Source organism: Equus quagga, chromosome 14, assembly GCF_021613505.1.
Source record: "Equus quagga isolate Etosha38 chromosome 14, UCLA_HA_Equagga_1.0, whole genome shotgun sequence".
NCBI classification, from domain to species: Eukaryota; Metazoa; Chordata; class Mammalia; order Perissodactyla; family Equidae; genus Equus; species Equus quagga.
This window is the reverse complement of record NC_060280.1, coordinates 65,741,862-65,764,468: the sequence shown is the minus strand read 5'-3', so window position 1 is coordinate 65,764,468 and position 22,607 is coordinate 65,741,862. Positions and strand designations below refer to the sequence as shown.

Here is a 22,607-nt window from a genome sequence, read left to right as displayed (position 1 = left end):
CTGCGCGCCTACGACACAGCCATTCATGCTTTTGGTGCACGTTCCCCTTAACTGCCAACGCTCCCAATTAACGTGGGTTGCTGTGTCTGGTGCTGGGTTATTTTCTCTTATTTTTCTGTTCCCCTCAGTTTACTATTTCAGAGAAACACTAGCTCTGTCACTGTGTTTGTGTCACTCCCTTCCCACCCTCACCAGAGGAAACCAAAAAGCAACAGCTGCTGGCAAACCGGCGCTGGCGCTGCCCCTCCACCCCCGGCGACGGTCTCCTGTTGCTTCTCGGAGCTGGCCTGCCCTTTGCAAAAATCCCTCCTTCCCCCGGGAGGAGGGCGGCGCCCTCGGAGCCGGGAGCGCAGCGCAAGGCGAGGAGGAGAGGGGTCTGTGCGCCGACGCCACCCAGAAGCCGCGTTCCCGGGAGCCCAGCCCCGCCGCGCCCCGCCCACCGCTCCGCACCCGCGCAGGACGCGCCCCTCCAGCCCGCCCCAGCCCTTCGCGGGAGGGGAGGCGGGAAAAGAGCGAAGCCTATAGCCCAGCTCTGCCCGCAGCCCCGCCACTCCCAGGCTGCTCCAGACTCGGCTCGTCCTCCTGGGAGTGTCTCGGAGGGACCGCGCGGTGCAGGTAAGCGGCTGCGGAGGGGCGAAGTTGGCTGCTGCTTCTGAGGAGGGAGAGCGGCCGGATGGGGACCGCTGGCGGGGCCGGGGAGCGCCGGGTTTTGTCTGTTTCAGTGGGTTTGAGTGGTCCTCCCCTGGCCCCTGCCGCCTGGGCAGCGGAAACCCGGCTGGGGATATAAACGAGGAGATGTCGTCGGAAGAGAAGAGGGGCCTCCGAGGGGAGGCAGGCCATGGCGGTGGGGGTGAAGCTGGTGGCTGGAAAGGCGCTTGTTGCTGCCTGGAGCTTGGGGCTGTGGTTTTTAGGAGAAGGGGAAAGGGCTGCTCCCACCCTGTGTCCTGGGGGAGCTTTCTCTTTGTTGCTGGGAAGCTGTGGACAGTTGAGTGGCGCGTGGGGATGTGAGCGTGTGGACACATGAGCGATACAGAATGGAACTTGCTGGTTTCGTGCTTAGGGGGCAGGGGGAACTGTGACTGGGCAGTGAGCAAAGGGTAGGGGGGAAAGTAAAGAAGGGTTGAGGTTTTGGGGCTTGGGGTTCATGAGAATGTCTGCATCAGTTTTTTCCCCTTCTTGTCTATTCAGTCCTGTTTTCTTCCAGGGCACCTTCACCCCCCATTCGTGCCTTTCCTTGTGCCCAGCCCCCTTTCCCCAGCAGAGCTGGCCCTGGCAGAGCCTCCCTATTGTGTCTCCTGGGCTTCTGTGGAGAGTGGGAAGAGCAGCCTGGGGCTCCTGGCGCTTGCTTCTGGCTCTCACAAGTGGTGGCTGGTAGAGGAAGCACCCAAGGGTGGGAGCAGGGGGCCTCGGTGCTGGAGAAAAGGGCCTGCCCAGGCGCCAGGCGCTGGGCGCCAGCCTCCAGCATCCAGGCTCCAGGCGTGGGGAGCTGTGGCTGCTGAGGCTTCCCCCCACCAATGAATGTGGCCTCTGTCTCCACTTCCTTTGTCTGCTTGGCGTCGTGCTCTCTGGCTGGGCCCGGATTTCCAGGTTTGGAGATGGATCAGTGGGCAGTCTGTGTCCTCTCTGAAGGGACCCTGGCTCTGGGGGCCCAGCACCCTCATATTGTGTATGTGTATATCTGGTTCTGCAACTTAGCCTTTTGCATGTGACCTGCCTGCTAGTTGCCATGGAAACTCCTCTTCAATTCTCAGCCTCCCTCCTTTTCCTGCCCATTCCTCACCTCCATATCTCCTCCCCTCCCCCCAACATGGTTGCCTAGATACTAGTTATCTCTGGCTTCTCTGGGTAGGAGATCCTGCATAGCTATCTCCCACCCCAACTGACGTGGCCTCTTACCCACCCCAGTCCCCCTGCACACACACTATACACCCAAACACATATACATACCTGTCACACCACACGCACACTCACACACACCATGCATCCTACTGGACACACACACTCCATAAACACAATACACATGTATATACATCATACGACATACACGCCAAATCCACCATATGTATACCACACCGCAACGCACCACCCATAATGCTACTCACACACCCGACCATTGCACTGGGGATGCTCTCACATATACCAAGAATAACACCTACCATTGTTTCTCACAACACTCACACACGCACACAGTACTCCTTGGAAATAGGTCTCAAGCTGGAAGAGAGAGCAGTTTCCTGCTTCATCTGGCTCAAGGCTGAGGGGTGTGCAGGGGGAGGCTCAGGAAGACCAGAAGGAAGCATCTCCCAGGCACCGTGCTGAGGAAGGTGGAAGGAAATGCATTTCCAGATTCCCTCAGAGACGAGCCCTCTCCTGCTAGACTCACAAGGCTGGGCACAGACCAAATTTAAATCTCTCCACGTCTGCTTTCTCCCTGCCCTGCCCCTGAGAAGCCTGAGGCTCCTGGCCCATCCTCGGAGTCTCAACCCTGCCCGAGTCTTCCTGCCAACAGAGGTTCAAGCAGCTCCCGGACCAGCAGAAGGCTCTGAGCCTCCACAAAGGAGGAAGGAAAGGTTGACTGTGCAAGGAGAGCAAAAGCAGGCAGGGTGGGCAGGGAGAGGACACAGAGCAGGGCATGAGGGTGGGAGGAGAGGGAAGCCAGAAAGCAGGAAGGGGAGGGCTGAGGGAGTTAGACAGTATGGTGGGGCATCTGCTCCTGTTGGGGTCCAGGCCACCCTCTCTCCTCGAGGCACGTTTTCCTCTTCCTGCTTGGCTCCTCTACCACGTATGTGCATCTCAGAGAGGAAGCGGGTTTGCAAAGGGTCCCTGGATTCCCCAGGCTTTTCCAAGACCTGTGGCTTCCGGGGTGGTCAGGTGGTAGACAAGTGAGGGAAGAGTGAGGACATTTCACTCAATTATTCAATGAATTGTTTTAAGTACCTACTACGTGTTAATTGCTGGGGGCCTGAGGGTGAGGAGAAAGAAACAGTCCCTGACCTTAGAATTCTAGATTTCTCAGAGCTGGAAATTAGGACATCACATAGATGGGGAGACTGAGGCTCAGAGGTCACACTCTCAGCAATGGCTGAGGCCTTTTGACTCTTCAGCCAGGCCTTGTGTCTCCATACTCCCTGACCCTTATCTCTTGCCTTCTTTTCTCTATTCCCGGCAATCTTCTGGGGGCTGGGACGTCCCTTCCAATGTGTGGGTCCTCGGGTTGGTGCGGAGTCTGCTCCATTATGTTTTCTTAGAGGGTGTGGCAAAGAGGATATGGGGAGAAGGAGCAGTTCCCTAGACCCTGGAAACTCCCCACAGCCTTAGTTGAGCCAGCCCACCTAGAGCCCCTGTAAATCAGAGCACACACTCCCCTGCCCCCAGCCCTGTTGGGCTTAGCTGCCTGCCCTCTGGATGAGACTGTGCCAGGCAGCCCCCAGGACTCACTGTCTAACAAATCACCCACCAGCTTCCACCCCACTGCCCTGGAGGAAGCAAACCGGTGGTGACAAGCACAGGCCCTGGAGGCAGAGAGCCTGTAGCATAAAGGCTCTGAGCCTGGAGGGCAGACCCGGGTTCCAGAGCTGGTTCTGTTCCAAGGGCAAATGCATTCATTCCACAGATGTCCTTTGGGATGCAGGCTGGGCTTCTGGTGAAAGCCAGAAATAGCTTAGACTGAGCGCAAGCTGGTGAAAGCCTCCAAGATTTTAGACATCTGTCTGTTTCCACATGTGTCAATATTGCTTTGTTTTTAGGGGGGGTTTAGAGTCCTTAATTTCTAAGGCATTTCTTCCTCTGAACTTTTGTAGATTATACAGTGCCAAATGGTACTCATTCTTTCATAATACGGAGTTGCAGCTGAGCTGAGCAGCAAAGGTCTGGTCCCTGGTTACTCTGGAGAAATCCTCTCCTTCCGCCCGGTGGGACAGGAGCGGAGAGGAGGAGGTGCCCAAGGAGCTGAGACCAGGTTCTTCTCACCTGGACACTGTGGTCCATCTGGTCTGTTCTGCCAGGATGGAAGGCGGGGCTGGCTGGAGTCTTGAAACAGGTGTCTTCTGGAGAGGTCGAAATCCAGAGCCATCATTTGGCGGGTCTATGAAATTCTCTGAAGGGAGGGCCTTTGGGCAGCTGGAGAGTGTGACGGGAGGTGCTGGTCACGGCTCTCTGTCTCTGATGAGACGCAGAGTATCTCTGGCTGAGACAACATCTTGGGACCAATTTGGCAGCATCCTCTCTGTTCTGGAATAGGAGGGAGGAGGGAACACTCTGACCTGGGAAAGTATGAAGCAGGCTTGGAGCCCACACAGGAACAGATTAGTTACAAAGATGTGTGGGAGAGCACGGGGCCCAGGAAAGGGGCTGGGGCGCTAGGGACCAGGCTGGGGCCATGGGAATGTGGCTGCTCTAGCTCAGAATATCTGATTTGGGGTGGCGGGGGCCGGGGATGAGGGAGGATCTAGTTGGCATGACAGTGACCCCCACGCAGCTGAAGGGCAAAGCCAGGCCTCGGAAGAGACCAGGCCGAGGTCTCCAGTTCATTTGTACATCCTTTTAACAAATGTTAACTGAGTCCCTCTGAAGTGCCAGGCTCTGCGCTTCTCAGGGCCCACAGAGCTGTGAGCTGATGGTTTCTTGTTCGCTGGAACCCTCCTGCTCAGCTGGACCAATCGATTTGTCCTGTCCCTTCCTCTCTCCCCTTGCTCACCTCCCCCCTACCTCCCACCAGGAAGGCCCTGCAACCTTCTTCAACACTCACGTGTGCTCTCACACTCACTTTCCCCTTCTCACACATTCATAACCTTCCATACCTAACATGGAGGCACATGCTCACAGCTTCCCACACTCCCCGTCACCTCGCCAGCTGCCGTCTCTCACCCAGACCATTGTGATGTCTTCTTCGCTTCCGCTCTCAGCCCCAATCCATCTTACCACCGCTCCTGCGCATCAGGTCCAGCGATGTCAGACCTCCCTGGGCCAGCCATTGCCGGTTAACAAGGACAGGTGCCTGGCGCTGGCGCTCAAGGCTCCCTTAACCTGGCCGCAGCTGCTCTCCAGCACCTTCTCCAGGTGGTCATCCTAAGCCTTGTGTTTCCTCCCCTCTGCCTGTACCCAGGCCCTGCCTAGAGTGAGCTCTCTCACTCCAGCCTGAAGAGGAGGAGGTGGCGGCCTTTGGAGACATGCAGACTTGAGTTGTACTCTGGGTTCTGACGCTTCCTAGTTTTCTTAACTTCTCTAAGCCTCAGTTTCCTTATCTGTCAAATGAGCATAAGGATTGAGCAGGGGAAGCTATATAAGGTTCTTCTCATGATGCCTCGCACATAGTAAACAGTAGATATTATCTGCTATAATAGTAATAATAATGATAGTAGTGACATTATTATTATTAGAATGACATTGTTGTTACGTCATCCTTCGAGGCTCTTCTCAAGTGCTCATTCTTCCAAATAGCTTTTCCTAATTCTGTAAACAGACATGCTTTCCTCCTCCCCGAAGGCCTGAATGCCCTATTGATTCCTCCCTTAGAGCACACGGCTACTTATATACACAAGTGCATTTTAACTACTTACACACATGCCTTCTTCCCTCCACCCCCACTTACCTCTTCAAAGGCAAGGTCTGTTTGTGCCCCAGAGAGTACCTGGCTCGGTTTCGGCCACATGGAGAAAGCTCAGTGAACATGTGTGAACTGAACAGATGGGGGAAAAAGTCCTCACCCGCTAGGAGGTGTTGAAACTCACATGTCGCTCAAAACTGTCTCTCTGCCTGTCACTCATACCTAGGGGCCCAGCACACATCCCTAAGGTGTGCGTCCCTTTGTGCCCATGTAACACCTCAGTCTGCCTAGTTCTTTTGGTAGAGTCTAAAAACTAAGAATTTTACCCCATCAGAGGTCTGGGAGATGCTTAAGGCTGAAGTCAACAGAGGGAAGCTGATGCGTCGTAGCATTTTGGTGACTGGGATTTGACAGAGACCCAGAGGGCAGAAATGAGGAAATGTGGGGAGAGGGGCGTGGGGAAGTTTTAAAATTACTTACAGGTTCCATATAGACCCTCAGGTGGTTCTGAGCTTGCACGGGACTGTGACGTAAAGGGATAACGATGCTGAAGCATCCATTGATTCCGTCATCAACTGTTATTGAGCAGCTACCGTGCTCAGTGCTGGAGATGCAGAGATGCCTAGAATGTGCCTCTGTCGCCGAGGAGTTCACAGTCTGATAGGGGAGACACACACTAATGATGGCAGGACAAGGAAAGAGGGATGAGTCTTGGCTCTGTGGCAATAGGGGGAAGGAGGGCATGTGGCAGGAGAGAGGGGACAGTGTGTTTTCTGAAGTAGAGACAAACAAGGTTGGAAAACCCTGCATACACACACCTGCACCTGCCCTCACCACCCAGAGGTGGGCCAGGTTTCCAGGAACACAGGCCCATGGGTCAGGGTGTATCTCCATGCCACTCCCACCCCCAGCAAGATGGTTTGAATATATGCAAAGTGCTCTGCAGGTTCAAACCTGCGGGCCAGAGCTGTACTTTCAAGGAGGTGGGCTATTGGGCAGAGAGAGTGGAAGGGGGCCTGCCAGGTTGCCTGGTACCCTGGTCTGCCTGTGGGTAGGGTGGCGTGGCCCTGGCAGATTCTCCAAGTTTCTATTTCTGCCCCCAGGACTGCTTGTCTGGCCTCTCTTGAATGGGTCTTTGTTGGCAGGGGTGTGGAGGAGGCGATCCCATCGCTGGCCTGACTTGTTCCCACCCCGCCCAGCCTGATGGGGCCCGGCCTGGGGCTTCAGTGCCGCCTGCCAACCAGACTCCCTGGAACTGAACTGAGATCCCCTTGGAGGCAGGGGCTTGGGCCCCCGTGCTGGCAGGCGCGAGGCCTGGGTCCTGCTCCCTGACTCACTCTGGGCAGCTCATGTCATTGGCCTGTGCTGGAGTTGGCCACACAATAGGACTCTGTGTGCCTGCCTCTGAGGGCTGCTATGAGGAGCCCATGGGATAAGGGCTGAGATGGCATTGTGAAGACACAGTTGGCAGTTACACTGGGGTGGCAGCGAGGCACTGTGCCCTCGTGGTGGGCCAGCTTGGGGTCTCCAGGGTGACTTCTAGACGCCAGGCCTGTGTTTGTGATTTGTCATTTCTGTGTCTGCATTTCTAAGGAAGGGGCCTTAATTTCTTTTAATGGTCAATTCTTTTCTTCCTCTGACCATATTTTTCTTCCCCAGAAGTAACTCTGTATTAACGGTAAAGGTGCCTCAGGTTACAATAAGAAGTCCTCTGCCACATAGTAGAGTTTTGTCCCTTGCACTCTCCTGTGCAGCCAGGCTGGACTGGGTCTGGGCTCTAGAGAAACAGCTGTGAGTCATGGGGACATGGGGGCCCAGCCTCCAGCCCCCCAGCTGTGGGGGTGTCCCTCCTCCATGAGTGAAGGGTGGTGGGGCAGACCCAGCCATGGGGCTACTCAAGGAGGCTCTGCCAGAATGACAAGAGAGGAATCCAGTGGGAAAGGGGCCACCCTGGGAGATGCCTGCCCGAGGATCTGGGCTAGAGGGGGCCTGCCCCGCTCCTGCGCGGTCTAGCAGCCTTCGGTCAGTACAGGGAATTCAGTAAAGTGTCCACAGCCACGGTGGGTGAGCCCCTGGGCCTATTAGAATGTCAGCGCCCTCTGCTCTCTCCCCAGTCCCAAGCTTTGAGTCCTGTTGGCTCATCAGACCCTCTCTGGAGCTTTGTAAGGGGGCCAATCTTTTCAAGTTAGGCTATTAAACAGAATAATTGATGTTTAATTGTTTATTCAATGGGCATTTGAGGTGCAAATCAAGGGGACAGGTTGCATTTTCTCTGGAGGCCAAAGATCCATCAGTGACCTCTGCTTGGACCCAAAGCACTGGTTTTCAAAGGCAGCCTTAAGAGCCTTTGCCGGCTTTGGCTCTGTGGTTCTGAACCACAGAAGCCCCGTCTCCCTTACAGAAGCACTGGACATGTGAGCAGGGCCCAGGGCTCCGCACTGCTTGCCAGGAAGCTGAGCAGATGTGGGCCTGATGCGATGGGGTTGGGGGACTGTTTTTCTTTTTAGCTGGATTTTAAATTTTTTATTATTTTTTAATAGACTTAATTTTTTTGGAACAATTTTAGATTTACAGAAAAATTAAGCAGGTAGGGCAGAGAGTTCCAATACAAGTGTCCTTCCCAGCACACACGCACTTCCCCCTATTATCAATAGCTTACATTAGTATGGTACATTTGTTATAAATAATGAACCAGTATCGATGTATTGTTCTTAACTAAAGTCTATACTTTATGCAGATTTCCTTAGTTGTTACCTGATGCCCTTTTCCTGTTCCAGGACCCCATCCAGGACACCGCATCGCATCACATTTAATTGTCGTGTTTCCTTAGGCTCCTTTGGCTGTGACAGGTTCTCAGACTTGCCTTGTTTTTGATGACCTTGACATTTTGGGAGGACTGTTCAGGGATGTTGTAGGACACCTCTCAAGAGGGATTCATCCGATGTTTTTCTCGTGATTGAACTGGGCTAATGGGTTTGGGGGAGGAAGACCACAGAGGTAAAGTGCTATTTTCATCACATCACATTGCGGGTACGTACTGTCAGCGTGATTCATCACTGGTGATGTGGACGTGACTGGGTTTTCAGTCCCTTTCAGTGCCCTGCCCCCCTAGCCCCCCCACCCCCCACCCCCAGCACAATTCCAGGGCCTGGTGAGCGGATCTGTGCTCTTTCCACTCCTCCAGACAAACATATCAATCTGTCAGCCAGTGCTCCCTGGCTGTCTGCACCGTCCCAGCCTTTGCAAGTCGTGGGTTAGCACAGAGACTCTTCAGCTAGGAGAACCGGATGAAAGAGAGCATCAAACAGACTATGCTGTGTGCCAAACCAGTGCTGATGTCAGGCAACAGGTGCTCTTGGAGTCTCTCAGGTGCTCAGAAGTCTACTGTCAGTCCGTAGGCTGGAGTGGTAGTTGGACAAAGACAGCGTTTCTCAACCTTGGCTGCACCTTAGAATCGGTAGGGAGATTCTCAAAATTACTGATGCCTTGGCCACACCACTGCAGTAGAGTTTAGAGTTTAATGGGGCTTAGTTGATTCCCAGGCAATCATCATCATCATCATTATTATTATCATTATTATTATTATTATTAAAAAGCTCTTGATGTGATCCTCAGGTGTAGCCAGGGTTGAGAACTAGAATAAACAGGGAAGGGAAGGGCATTCCAAGTGGAGGGAACAGAATATACAGAGGCCTGGAAATCAATGCACACATGGCAGGAGATGGAAATAGACCATCATGGCTGAAAGTAATAGGAGAAAATCCTGGAAGGGTAGGAAAGGGATAGACCTAGAGGTATTTATATGCCATAATAAAAAGTTTCTATTTTTAAAAAACAAATAGGATACTGAAACACCATGGCTGCATCTGGGTTTGGGAGAGAAGTGATCAGAATGCACTTCCAGTAGATCAGACATGCAGTAATCAATGTCCAGGTCAGATTGGAGGGGGGAGGTTAAAGATGGGAGCGGCTGCTGCAATATTAGGCAAGCTACCTCCGCAGCCGAGGAGAGCACTGCTGAGGGTCTGGAGTAGAGCCAGCAACGGAGGAAAAGGGCCGGGTTCTAGAGGAATGGCAGGAGTAAGCTCGGCTGGGCCTGGGGCACAGATACAGTGCGGAGCCTGGGAGGGAGGGAGGAAACCCTGTCAGTCATTAGACTGTAAGCTCCGTGAGGCAGGGACTGTGCTGTCGCAGGACCCTCCTGGACAACAGAAGGCCGTCAATAAATGTTTGTTAATTTGATTACCGGAACGAAAATGGTGCCATTCTTTCCTAAGTTAGACCTCGTTTCAAAATTACCCTCCTTTCCCACCTAAATGCAGGCAGATCTCAGCTGTTTGGAAGGAATTGGATTAAATAACTCAGGCTAAGATATAAATGACTGGTAGGATTGGAAGTATTTACCTCTGAAAAGGAGCATTTGGAGAAATTAAAACATTTCTCCCCGGGAAAATGTTGTGGGTGCGGGTATGTTTTTGAGCAGGGTTGGTCTTATTTCAATTCTGCACCCGAATCTAATTCTGAGCGCTACCAGAAAAAAGGGGGATCTGCAGCTGGCAGCCCACTCTGAGAGGCTACCAGTTGCTAGGTTAGCAGTTCTCTTGGCATCCCCTGTGAGCTGAGCCCCCATGGACAGGATCACCTGGAACTGGGCTGGGACACTGTCCAGCTCCCAGCATAAACGCACTGACGAGCAGCTGGTGTGAGGAGGGTAGAGGCTGAGGAGGGAGAGGAGAGTGCTTCGCTGATGCTGAGGCTCAGCTGGGAGTGACGGGGCAGAACTGTGAACAGCTGGGGTCCAGCGATGGCTGACAGACAGGCTGGGCCTCTTCCCTCCTCCTAAGGGGCTCCAGGCTCCCAGCCTTATGCTGACATCAGTCTTACTGGATAGAGCAGAGTTGGGCAAGAAACTGTGAAAGGAAAAATATGACATAATGCATGCCGGAGTTAAATAAAGCTATTTAACTTTATTTGGGTTATTCTCACCCTGCTTTTTCTCCCCTGGCCTAGGTAAGAACACTCTCATTCCAATGAGCCCTGCTTGGTCTTGAGTCAGGGTCAGCATTTTCTTTTCCCTTAGTCCCCATGCATTGCCACACTTGCCAGGGAGGCAGCAAGAGTGAGTGGAAAGAGGACCTGCCCCGGTGGCCTAGTGGTTAAGTTCAATGCACTCTGCTTTGGTGGCCCGGATTCCATGCCTGGGAGTGGCCCTATACCACTCATCTGTCAGTGGCCATGCAGTGGTGGCAGCTTACATAGGAAAAGAGGAAGATTGGCAGTGGATGTTAGCTCAGGGCAAATCTTCCTCAGCAAAAAAAAAAAAAAAAAAAGAGTGGAAAGAGCATAGCATTTGGTATCCACAGAATTAGGAGCCAATGCCAGCTATGCCATTGTTAGCTGTGGGACGAGTAACATAACTCTGAGCCTCACCTTTTTTAATCAGTAAAATGGCAATGATACCCAATGTCACATGTAGTTATGATGGTCCTTTGAGCTAATGCTTGTGATGTTGTCTGGTAAGCAGGGTGTCTTACAAATGTTTGGTGTCATCAACATCACTACCATCGCCATCATCATCCCCTTCTGCCACCATGAGCAGGGAACAGGAGCAGGGTGGGATGTGGAACATACACACCTCCTTTCTCTTCCAACAGCCACAGGTACACTTGAGGGTCCAGGGCAGAAGCACAAGGGTCTCTGTCCGGAGCTGTGTTGCCCTGACCTCCCCTAAACCCAAAAGGCAGGAGGCCCAGGGCCACCTGAGGCACAGCACTCCTGTCTTTGAGAAGGCTGCATGGCCCTGCCCTCCTCGAGAGCCACACTGAAGGGGCCCCTTGTAGGAGGCAGTGGCTCCTCCCAGAAGGATTTTGGGTTAGGAAAAAGCCTGGGCATGCTGGCCAGAGGGGTGGGGGGCCTGAGCCCTCCAGGGCCAGGCCTCAGGCTCCTGGAGCCTGTCCAGCAGGCTGTGTGGACAGCAGAGAGCCTGTGTCTTCCCCTGGGCCGCTGCCCGGCAGCCAGGGAGGGGCCGAAATGTTTGCTCCCAGGCACAGCAGCTCCCTGTTGACTCTCCCCCACTCCCTGCCCTGGAGCATTTTCCTTTTTCTGCTCTTAGGAGCGTCTGTGCAACCAGGGCATGGGGGCAGGGAGAGGCAGCCGAGGCAGCCACGGGTGCAGGCCTGGCCAGAGCCTCACTGGGTTGACAGCGTAGAGGTGTGTGCGATGTTTCTCCAGGGCAGGTTTTCCTTCCTCTCTTCCTTTGCCCCTGGGCCCCTCCTTTCCGCCTCTCTCCGTGTCTGCGGGGCACCCGGCCCTCCCCCAGCCTCTGGTCCGTCTTGCAGGCTGTGTCCTTCTCTTTCCTCTGCCTGCCGCTCTCACCCTGCTCTTCAGGCACCTCCCCGCTGCAGTTTCTCTTCCTCTGGGATTTCCTTCCTCTTATTCTGTCCCGTGTCCCCTCTGTTTATCTTGCTTCTCTGTCTCTTGGTGGGGGCTCCCCTGGCTGGGGCCGGGAGCCTGTGTCGTGCCCTGCCTACGCCACCTGTCTGCAGCCCGGGGTGGCGCAGGCTGTTTTCCTTGAGGCAGGAGAAATCCTTTGGAGGGTCAAGCCTGCTCTGCCTGTGTCTGCTGGGCCGAGGCCCCATCCTGCCCGGGTCAGGAGAACCCTGGAGCCTCCTAGTGGTCAGAGGACAATTCAAGGAGGAAGGAAGGGCAGTGCGAGGAGGAACCGGGCCCTTTCCCGCTGCGTTCTCTGTTTCTCTTCCCCATTTCCCAAAAGAAGGTAGAAAATGAAGGCGGAAGTTGAGGAGAGAGTTGGGGAATGATAACAGTAACAATATTAACAGTGGATGCTCTAAGAGAGTTGCTCTTTGCCAGGCATTGTGCTCAGCTCTGTGTGGCATCTCTTTTTCGTTGCAAATGACAGAAACTGAAGGCCCTCTAGTTTAGCCAGGGGAGGATTATCAGGTCAGAGTCAAACAGCAGGCCGGGCAGGGCGGCGGTGGTTTGGGAACAGACGGGCCTCTCCCTGTCCTTTCTGCTGGCTTCTCTCTCCCCGCCAGCTCTTCACCTGTTGCTGCGGGCTGACTTCTCCTGTAGGCTCCCACACCCCCGCATTTCACAGCTTGGCTGCTTTGACGACTTCCTCCCTTGGTGATATGACAGCCCTGGGGGAACACTGCAGCCCCAAACCCTTTTAGCGATGAGGGAGGGGCTGCAGTGGCAGCCCCCAGTACCCTCCCGGGTTGGAGTGCAGGAGGAGCAATCGCCCCTCCAAGAGGAGATGCTGTTCTCAGAAGGCGAGGGTGTGGGCCGGGATAATTGCCCCTGCACGAAAGCTATTTCGTCAAGCCTGCCAGCTCCTGATGCGGGTTGTCGTTCCCGTCTCACAGTTTCAGAAGCAAAGGCTCTGAGAGGAAGAGCGCCTTGCTCGAGGCCCCAGAGCCACCGAGTGCAGAGAGGCAGGAGAGCGGAGTGGTTCAGAGCGAGGACTCTGGAGCCAGACTGCAGGGTTTAAATCCAGGCTCTGCTGCTTTCTAGCTCTGGGACTTTAGGCAAGTTACTTAACCTTCCTGGCCTCATTTTCTCCATCTGTGTAATGGGAATGATCATCATCACAGCCACTTCCTAGAGCTGCCGTAAGGATGGAACGGGTTAGTACATGTTAACCACTCAGAACGGTACTTGGCGTGACATGAAGACCTAATAAATGTTAGGTATTGTTATCACAGTGCTTTACAGTTTACCAAAAACCTTCACATATCTTGTCTCACTTGACCTTAATAATAGGCTTGGAAAGTGGACAGGGGAGTGGACAGGCTGATCCCCCACCGCCCCCCACCCCATGTTCTCACCCCCGGCCTAACCAGCTGCACCATTCTGTAATCTGCAAAAAAATCACCCTCCCAAGTAAACAGCTTCCTGTCCAACCAGGGAATATAAATTCTCTCTCGGGGGTGAGCTGGCAGGCACTGTGCATGCTGCTGTCTCTCATGAATATGTATGAAGCTAGAGATGTTGGGGAGCTCAGTTGGTAAACGTTCACGCAGAGGCGGGAGCCCCCACCTGTGGCCCTCTCCGCAGAGCTCATTTGACACCCTCAGGCGGCCGTTGCGGCCTCAGCCCACTGGACGGGGACAGGAGGGGCCCTCCAGGGAGCCACAGGGCACGTGGCCCATCATGGCCCTGCCAATGAGTGGGTGTGAGCCCTGCCCTGGGAGGTGGGTGCCGGGGCTGGAGTCCTGGCTCCCAGCAGGAAAACAACCTCCCTTCGCCAGCAGGGAGGCAGGCAGAGCTGGGGTGAAGTCTGGGATCCAGCTGTCCCTTTCCGGGGCAGCTCTCTTTCTCTGCCTCCATTTCTCTCCCTGTAAAATGGGTTTGATGGGAACACCTATTTCATAGGCTATTTTTAAGGATTAAATGAGACTTAATATTTAAAATACTGAGAACAGTGCCTGACCTGTGTTGTGTGTCGTGATTATTATCTTCACCTCTTACATCCAATCCAGACCCCTAGACTGGGCCTCAGGTATGGAGTTTCCGTCTCAGGATTTTCTGTTCCCGTCGTTTCCTTCTATGGAGTCCACAGAAGGACTCCGAGGCTCCAGGCAGACCTCTGCCCCACCCCCAAACTCCCAGTCGTCAGCACCTTGCTTCCTGCCGCCACGCTCACGGCTCCCTACCACTAGAAGACTCAGCTGTCTTTCCTCACCTCCCCTTTCGCGCTCCGTCAGGGCTGCTGCCCCAGGAAGTGTGCGGGTGAGCGGGGGCTGGGCTTTGTGGAGCTGCCAGGAGCTCCAGCCCTGAATGTCCCCCTCTAGGAGGTTCATGTTCTCCAGCCATTGCTTCCAGGGATGCACCTGGGGTCAGGGGCTTTCACAGTCAAGGAGGCTGCAGCTGTGTCTTGTAGCTCAGTGAGGAAAGGGAGTCCGGAGCAGCATCCCAGCAGCAGCCAAAGATGAAGAATCTGCCCTGCGTTTTACAAAAGCAGAGGAGGAAACTTGCTCGTGGCTCTGGGTCCCTGAGGCCGGGGAGCTTCTAGGTCAGAGAGTTTAGGACACACAGGTGGGGGTTTGAGGCCACGGTGTGGTCCTTCCCTCCGATTCCAGGCCACTGGTCACATGGGACACAAGGCGAGGGGCAAACCCACCCCAACCTGAAGGCAGTCCTGGTACAGAGAAGGAGCGAGGGGTGCTGGGCTCAGCCGGGGAGGACCCTGGAAAAGCCCCCTCTGGAGCTCGTCTAGACACAGAACGGGTGGGTAGATCACTGTCCTTTTGTTCTCTGCCTTCTTTTCACTCCGGTACCTAAAACCCCAAGAGGACTTTAAGCCAAAACATCTGAGATGGGAAGCAGAAAGGCGATGGGCAGTTTAGAGAGGAAAGGGCAGCTGTGTGAGTGGAGGAGGTGGTTTGAGTGCCAAGGATGCCTGGCTGCCCCAGCGTGGATGGGGAGCAGGGAGACATCGGGGGTAGAAGGGCATGCCAGAGAAGATCAAGGAGAACATTCCAGCCTTCCCAGCACTGAGGCATGATGACGCCTACATTCTCATAAAAGCACAGCACATTCCAAAGGCGAGCCACGGGTCTGGGCGTTATCTGCTGGTTTGTGCTGACCGCTTCCCCAAGCCCCCTTCATTAGCACGTGGGATCGAGAACTGTTGGTACCACTCATAATGTGCCTATGCGGCCCTTTCGTAGAATCCGAGGCTAAGGAGGCCTTAAAAGACCCCTGGGGGCCAGTCCCCTGTCTCCAAAAGATCTTAGCACAAATAGATCAGACTACCTCCCCCATTTTCCTCCCAAACAGTAAGACTTACTAAGGTCTTAGGGATATAAGGAATCCACCTTTCTCCCAGTAAATCAGACTAATCTGTCTGTGTGAGTTTTAGTCCTGGCCTTCTCTGTTTTCGGTCCTGAGCCTGGCCTTTGACTGCTCAGATCTGTGCTGCAGTAACGGCCACCTGCGCCAAACCCACCCTCCCCGCACAGCCAGGAGAATCGGAAAGGACGGTTCTGATCATCTCTTCCTCCCGTTGAGAGTGAGGGGTTTGGCTCCGCCTTCTGAGGCCCTTTCTAGACGTGACTCCATCACTCGCCTTCCCAGAGGCCAGCACTGCCCCCTGACATCCCTGATCAAAGTGGTCTTCTAATGGAGAGCCGAGGAGGCTGCCGGGTGCCTCCTCCTTACCCCCTCTCCTGCCTCATTCCCACCCTCCCTCCTGTGGGGGGGCCTTGTCTTTTTCCCTGGCTCTGGCTGGGCTGCCTGTACTCTCAGGCATTGCTCAGCCTTCCCCAGGCCCTCAGCGTGCTCCTTTCTGCCCCTGGCCTGCCCACCTCCTGATCCCAGCACATCAGCTCAGGAGACCGGAGTGGGAGGTGTGGGTTCCGAGCCCGGCTCTGCCCCTGACTAACCAGATGAATTGGCTCCAGTCCTTCTCTGTGGGGGCCTCAGTCTCCTCAAATAAAAAGTAAGAGTTTTCATCTCAACCATTCTAACTCGCTCTGGCACTCTGTGATTCCAGTTCCATCTGGTAAACCTCGCATCTTGGTTATATCCTATTTATACACAGCGGAATCTTCTTTTAAAAGGCCTCTTTGTTGCAAAGATTTGGATACATCACAGGCTAACTCATGTCCCCTGGCATACAGACACAGTCTAGGGTCACCAGTCAGCCCAAACAGCGGGGCCCAGGCATTCCGTGACCCCATTAAAGGATGTCTTCCTGCACGTCCTGTCGGGGTGGAGGGTTCATCTTTCTTTGGAGATCCTGCCGGGACCCAGGCCTTGGTGATCCCTCTGGGCGCGTTGCCCATGGGCTGAGCTGGAAGGAAGGCAAGCAGGTGGGACGTGAGGAAAGGGGAAGCGAGGCTTTGGGGGCTGCGGGAGGGAGGGGTGGGGGTGAGATAATGAACTTCCACTGTCATTTGGAGCCTCTGCGTTTTAAAGGGAGGTTGTTTCTGAGTTATTTTCACAATGGAGCTGGGTATTCTGATCTATCTTGCTGCGGCGTGGAATCAAAAATAATACAGCGTGTTGCTATATCATCAGCTAGTGGCTGCTTTTTGCGAGCAGCTTTTTACCCAGCAATTATGTGAAATTATGTGACTCAGTATGGAAAGATAATCGCCGGAGAAACTCTTCTGATTGCTTTCTCCGGCACACGCAGAAAGCAACTGTGTAAAACGCAGGAAGATCGGGGAGCAAAATTAACATGGAAGTGCTACTGCCACCCAAAATGTCAGCTGTTTACTGATGTAGAGATAAACGAGAACATGGAAAGGAGAAGAAAAACGAGTGGAAACCAAATTCTTTCTCCTAAGATGCTCTAGGGGAAGCAAAATGTGGCTGGTCCCATTTTCCAGATGGGGAGGTGGTCGAGTGATCTAGAGGTTCAGAGTTGGGGGGCAGCAGAGTGAGGAGGCTCAGGAGTCCCCCATCTAACAGGGATGACTTCTCCAGAGCCCTGTCCCAGGCAGGGGTCCAGGTCCACAGGCATTCCACAGGAAGGGGTCCAGGGCCTCACATGCACACGGAGGCTAATGTGATGTCCCTGAACCCGCTCTCCCAGCTCCATCTGACTGAGCCTTGCTTTTCCCTCTCCCAAAGACCCCTCCCTGCTCTCTTCCCTATTCCTTAGACTCTGTAGGCTGGAAAAGAGATTTATCACTTCTACCTCCTCTTAACCTGTCCACCCCTCACCCACCCGGCAGCCCCAGGGAGCCCAGCTTCCTTTCTGGGAGGAAAGAATGTGTGGTAAGTGGGAGGGTGGAGGATGCAGAGGATGCAGAGGGGTGGTTGTGTGGGAGGGAAGGGAGGCTGAGGTCGAGTTTCTTGGGGCAGCAGTGAGAGAAAGGCATCTGTGTCTCTCTGGAGACTTGAGTGTGTACTTGGCCACTTGACTCCGGGGCAATGCTAGCAGATTTTTGAAATGCCACGAGATTTTTTAAATGGGTGTTGGGGTCAAGAGGCACCCTGCTGAGGCCTGTGCTGAGGGGTGGCTGTGGTGGCCCAGGCCCCAGCAGCAGCTTGAAGGAGTAGGGAGCTGGTCACTTTCCAGATTGGTACCAATACTTCTTTCAGTGCCCTGTAACTTGATCAGAAGTGTTTTCTTTAGAATACAAGGACAGGTCTTTACTCTTTAGCTTGGCATTCAAGATCCTCCGCAATCTGACTCCAGCTGTCTTATCAGCGTTCTCACCACCCACCCCCTCGTGCTCTCCTCAACTAGATTATTCACTGTCTTACTCTAGAAATGGCAAACATTTGGCTGATTGCTGTCCCAGCCCCCTCCCGGGCTACACAGACGTTACTCATGGATGAAGGCCCTCTCCTGCTGGACCTCATCAGAATCCTTCTGAGGAAGCCACTTCAGGCAGCCAGTCTGGAATGAAGTGCCTTGAGAGTCAGCTTGAACTGAACTTGAACTTGCACTGAATATTTGTCCTCCCTGCTTCCCATTTTCCCTTCTCACTGCCTTTGCTCCTGCTGTCCTCGGCCAGAATGCCGTTCCTTTTGTCTCTTTTTATCCCTGTCCATCAACATCCCATTCTACTTTCAAGGTTCAGCTGAAATGTCAGCTCCTCCATGGAAACGTCCCAGGTTCCATGTTGTCTTCCCTGCTCCCCTTTCCGTGCCCTGGTGGACTCTCTTGGCCTGTGGTCTCAGTGTCTTTGAAGCCCTCTTCACGTTTGCTGATATCTCAGAGCCCTTAGCTTCCAAACCCTGCCTCTCCTTTGAAGCTGAGGTTGTATCTTGTTCGCCCTTGATCCCTTGTAGAGCCCGGAATAGTATGGCCATTTCTGGGAATTCACTGTGGGATTGACTTGAACCTGAGCATCTGTGGAGGTGATTGTGGGGAGTTGAGGGGAAGGCACAGCAGTGACTAGTGGCTTGGACCCCTGGATGTGTGTCTTTCCTATTGCCAGCAGGGACCTGCTTTCCTAAGAACCTCTCTCCCTAATAACCCCAACTGTCAAGGGGCTGCTGTGGGAAGCCTGGCGCATTTGTCCTGCCCTCTGTCTCCTCAGATCCAATATTCACACCAAAGCCTCCAGCATTTGAAGGGTTTTAATGTCCAGTTCCATCCTCCTTCCAGACCGTGAGTCCAGTCTCCCCACTGGCTGAGCAAGGAGCAGATGTAACTTCAAGATATAATTTGTAGACAGGACTTGTCTCAGACATAGCAGCAAACCTGTCACCGCCCCCTAAAACAAAGAAACCCATAAAGATTTTACAAATAGCAAGTGCTTAAAACTTATTTTATTTCATACTTTGAAAACTGTGTTTAGGACAGTATAGTTGGCTGACACATTGAAGAGCCTTCCCACTACAAAAGAAGTGATCCCAGATAAACAAGATTTGTTATAATAGAGCTTGGCTCATAAGAAGGAAGGGAAGTCACCACTCCTCTCCCCAAAACCAAAAACTACCTAAAAACTAACAACCCATGAGATAAAACCAGCATTGGATTTTGTGAAGTGTAACCAGCACGTCAGCCAGAGTTGCTCCCAGAACGAATGCTAGTGGACATCACTGCATTCCACAGACTGATGAGCCTCGGTCCCAATAAGTTTAGGAAGCCAAACTGGAGACTCTTACGTTAAGCCCTTGAGATCTAAGGTTGGTATCTGCCACCTTCAGTCTGCATGAAAAAGCAAAACGAATCCTCTCTGGGGGAAAGCATCCCATTTTAGGAGTGTTAATTTCCCACAGACTAAATCTAGCAATATGAGCTCACAATCAAAGATTAGCAAACACAGGAAACACCAAGTCACTATGACTGGGAGGCACAGAAACAACAAATAGATTTAGACCTCCAAGGATTTAAGATTTTGGAATTATCAGATGCAGAGTATAAAATAACTATGTAGGAAATGTTGAAAGAAATAAAAGATGGGATAACAAAAATGCGCAGGCAACAAAGACTAAGAAAAACGACCAGGCAATTTGAAAAAGAACCAAGTAGAATATTTAGAAATAAATTATATAATCATTTAAATAGAAAACTAAATGGATGGATTAAACACAATTACAAGGAGGATTAGTACATGGAAAATAAATCTGAAACAATTACTCAGAAGGCAGCACAGAAAACCAAGGACATAGAAAACGTGAAAGAGCAGTTCACCAATATGGAAAATTGTGAGAATATCTAACATACTCCTAGTCTCGGAGAAGAAAATAGAGTGGAGGAGAGACAACATGTGGAGGAATAAAGGTGGAAAGGTCTTCAAAACTGATGAAAAGGATGAATCCACAGGTAAAGGAAACACAACAGAATACATAGAGAGAAATCCACATTTCGACTCTGGTCTAGTGAAATTCAGAACACCAAAAGAGAAAGAAATTAAAAGGAGGCAGAGAGAGAAAAGACGAACATTATAAAGAAATGATAGTAAGCAGTAGATTTCTCAACAGCAGTAATGGAAATCAGAAAGCAGTAAAATAACGTCTTCAAGGTGCAGAGCCAAAATAATTACCAGCTAGAATTGTGTACGTGGCCAAGCTACCTTTCAGGGCGCATGACAAATTACCACAAACTTTGCAGTTTAAAGCAAAACACGTGTATTATCTCCTGGTTTTGTAGGTCAGGAGTCCAGCACAGCTTGCCTGGGCCCTTTGCTTCAGAGTGTCACCAGGCTATAGTCTACATGTTGGCTAGAGTGTAGCCTAAGCAGAGGATCAACTGGGGAGAGATCCACTCCAACACTCCCTCAGACTATTGACAGAATTTATCTCCTTGTGGTGGAAGGACTGAGGTCCTCGTTTTCTTTTTTTTTTTTTTTTGAGGAAAATTAGCTCTGAGCTAACATCCGTGCCCATCCTCCTCTACTTTACATGTGGGACACTGCCACAGCAGGGCTTGATGAGCTGTGTGTAGGTCCGTGCCTGGGATCTGAACCTGTGGCGAACCCCAGACCGCTGAAGCGGAATGAGGGGAACTCAACTGCTATGCCACCGGGCTGGCCCCAGGTCCTCAAGTCAGCAAGGGAGAAAATTCCCTAGCTCCAGTCTGCTGAGATTGAGTCTTATATAACGTAACACCATCATGCGAGTGACATCCCATCATCTTTGCCATATTCTGTTTGTTAGAAGCAAGTTCCAGCTCCTGCCCCCATTAAAGGGGAGGGGATTATACAAAGGCTTGAATACTACAAGGCTGGAATTATTGGGGATCCCCTTAGGGTCTGTCCACCACAAGGGTGAAATGAAAACATTTTCAGATAAACAAAAACTGAGTGTATAACCAATAGATCTTCCTTACGGAAAATTGTCAAAGGTATTGTTCAGGAATATAGAAAATGGTTTGAAGGATGACTGACTCAAAAAGAATCATGAGCAAATGAGTTAATATGTTCTATTAGTTCTCTATTGCTACGTAACAAATTATCCCCAAACGCAGCAGCTCAAAACAATAAACATTTATTATCTCACCTAATTTTGGAGGGTCAGGAATCGGGAGCAGCCCAGCTGGGTGCTTCTGCTCAGAGTCTTTAATGAGCGTGCAGTCGAGCTGCCAGCCAGGGTGACAGTCATGTGAAGGCTGGAGGGTCTGCTTCTGGGCTCATGCACGTGGGTCATGGCAGGCCTCATTTCCTGGTGGGCTTTCGAACTGAGGCCCTCAGTTCTTTGTCACATGGGCCTCTCCACAGGGGTCCTGAGTATCCTTAAGACGTGGCAGGTAACTTTCTCCAGAGCAAGCAGTCCGAGAGAGAGAGAGACAGAGAGAGAGAGAGAGAGAGCGAGAGCGAGTGAGAGAGCAAGAGCGAGGGAGGGAGCAAGAAAAGAAAGTCGCGGTGCCTTTTATAATCTAATATTGGAAATGACTTATCAGTTCTGCCATATTTTATTGGTCGCACAGACTAACGCTAGTGCAGTATGGAAGGGACTATACAACCGTATGAATAACAGGAGGTATTGGGGGCCATCTGGCAGGCTGGCTACTACACACATGGGTAAATCTAAACAAACATGGTTTCCATGAGCTACAGATACTTATATCTATTTCATAGGATTAAAAACAACGGAAATTTTGTACAGTAATAGCGTATATATCAGAAAGGACGTGGTGTGTATTCTTCAAGAAGGGTATTATACCTAATAACTATCATGCCTTTTAACTTTACATTTTATTTTAGTCTTTGTTAAATCCAATACTGTCTTAGTCCGTTTGGCCTGCTCTGACAGAATACCATAGACTGGATGGCATATAAACACACACGTTGCTTTCTCAGAGTCCTGGAGGCTGGGAAGTTGACAGATTCAATGTCTGATGAAGGCCTGCTTCCTTCATCAGACTTCTGATGACATTGCTGACTTCTCACTGAGCCCTCACTTGATGAAGAGGAGGGGAGAGCTCTCTGTGGTCTCTTTTATAAGAGCACTAATCGCTTTCCTGAGGGCTCTTCCCTCATGACCTACTCACCTCCCAAAGGCCCCACCTCCACATGCCATCACCTTGAGGATTAGGTCTCAACATATGAATTTTGGGGGACAGAAACCTTGAGTCTATAGCAAACACACATGGTAAAATTCCAAAGGTAACCACTAAAAGACTAGATATAGCTTGTATAATCTCTCAGCCAGTAGAGGGAGAAAGTGAATAAGAAAAAAATAACCAATTAAAAAAAAGGTGCAAAGAGAAATACACACAAGAAAAGTAGGGGAAGAACAGATGGTAGAAATCAGACCAAATATGTCAATAGTCACAATAAAGTTAAACAGAGTAAACTTGACAGTTAATAGAGATTATCGGGTTGAATTTTTTTTGAATCTAGCTCTTTGCTGTTTATAACATAAGACACATACGCAACACCTAAGGACACAGAAAGGTAGAACGTAAAATAGAATTTAAGACAGAGGGGATTAGTGTATAATCCTAAAAGATCCAACTCACAGGACAATATAATCAGTCAAAAAATGAGGAAATGTGTAGAAATTTAAACAACACAGTTAATAATTTTAATTTAATAGGCATATAGAGGGCTGGCCCCGTGGCCTAGTGGTTAAGTTCGCGCGCTCCGCCGCTGCAGGCGGCCCAGTGTTTCGTTAGTTCGAATCCTGGGCG

The 22,607-nt window shown here is 51.9% G+C and overlaps 1 protein-coding gene across 2 annotated transcripts in view; it reads left to right on the top strand.

The window, feature by feature from the left end:
• Positions 1-371: 371 nt before the first annotated feature.
• FXYD6 (FXYD domain containing ion transport regulator 6) overlaps positions 372-22,607 on the top strand; it is a 49,796-nt gene continuing 27,560 nt past the window's right edge. The window contains exon 1 of one of the 2 annotated variants that reach the window (XM_046686120.1): positions 372-615. The gene's annotated coding sequence lies outside the window, so the exon portion shown is untranslated. The remainder of the gene's footprint in view (positions 616-22,607) is intronic. The other variant, XM_046686121.1, reaches the window with a different exon arrangement.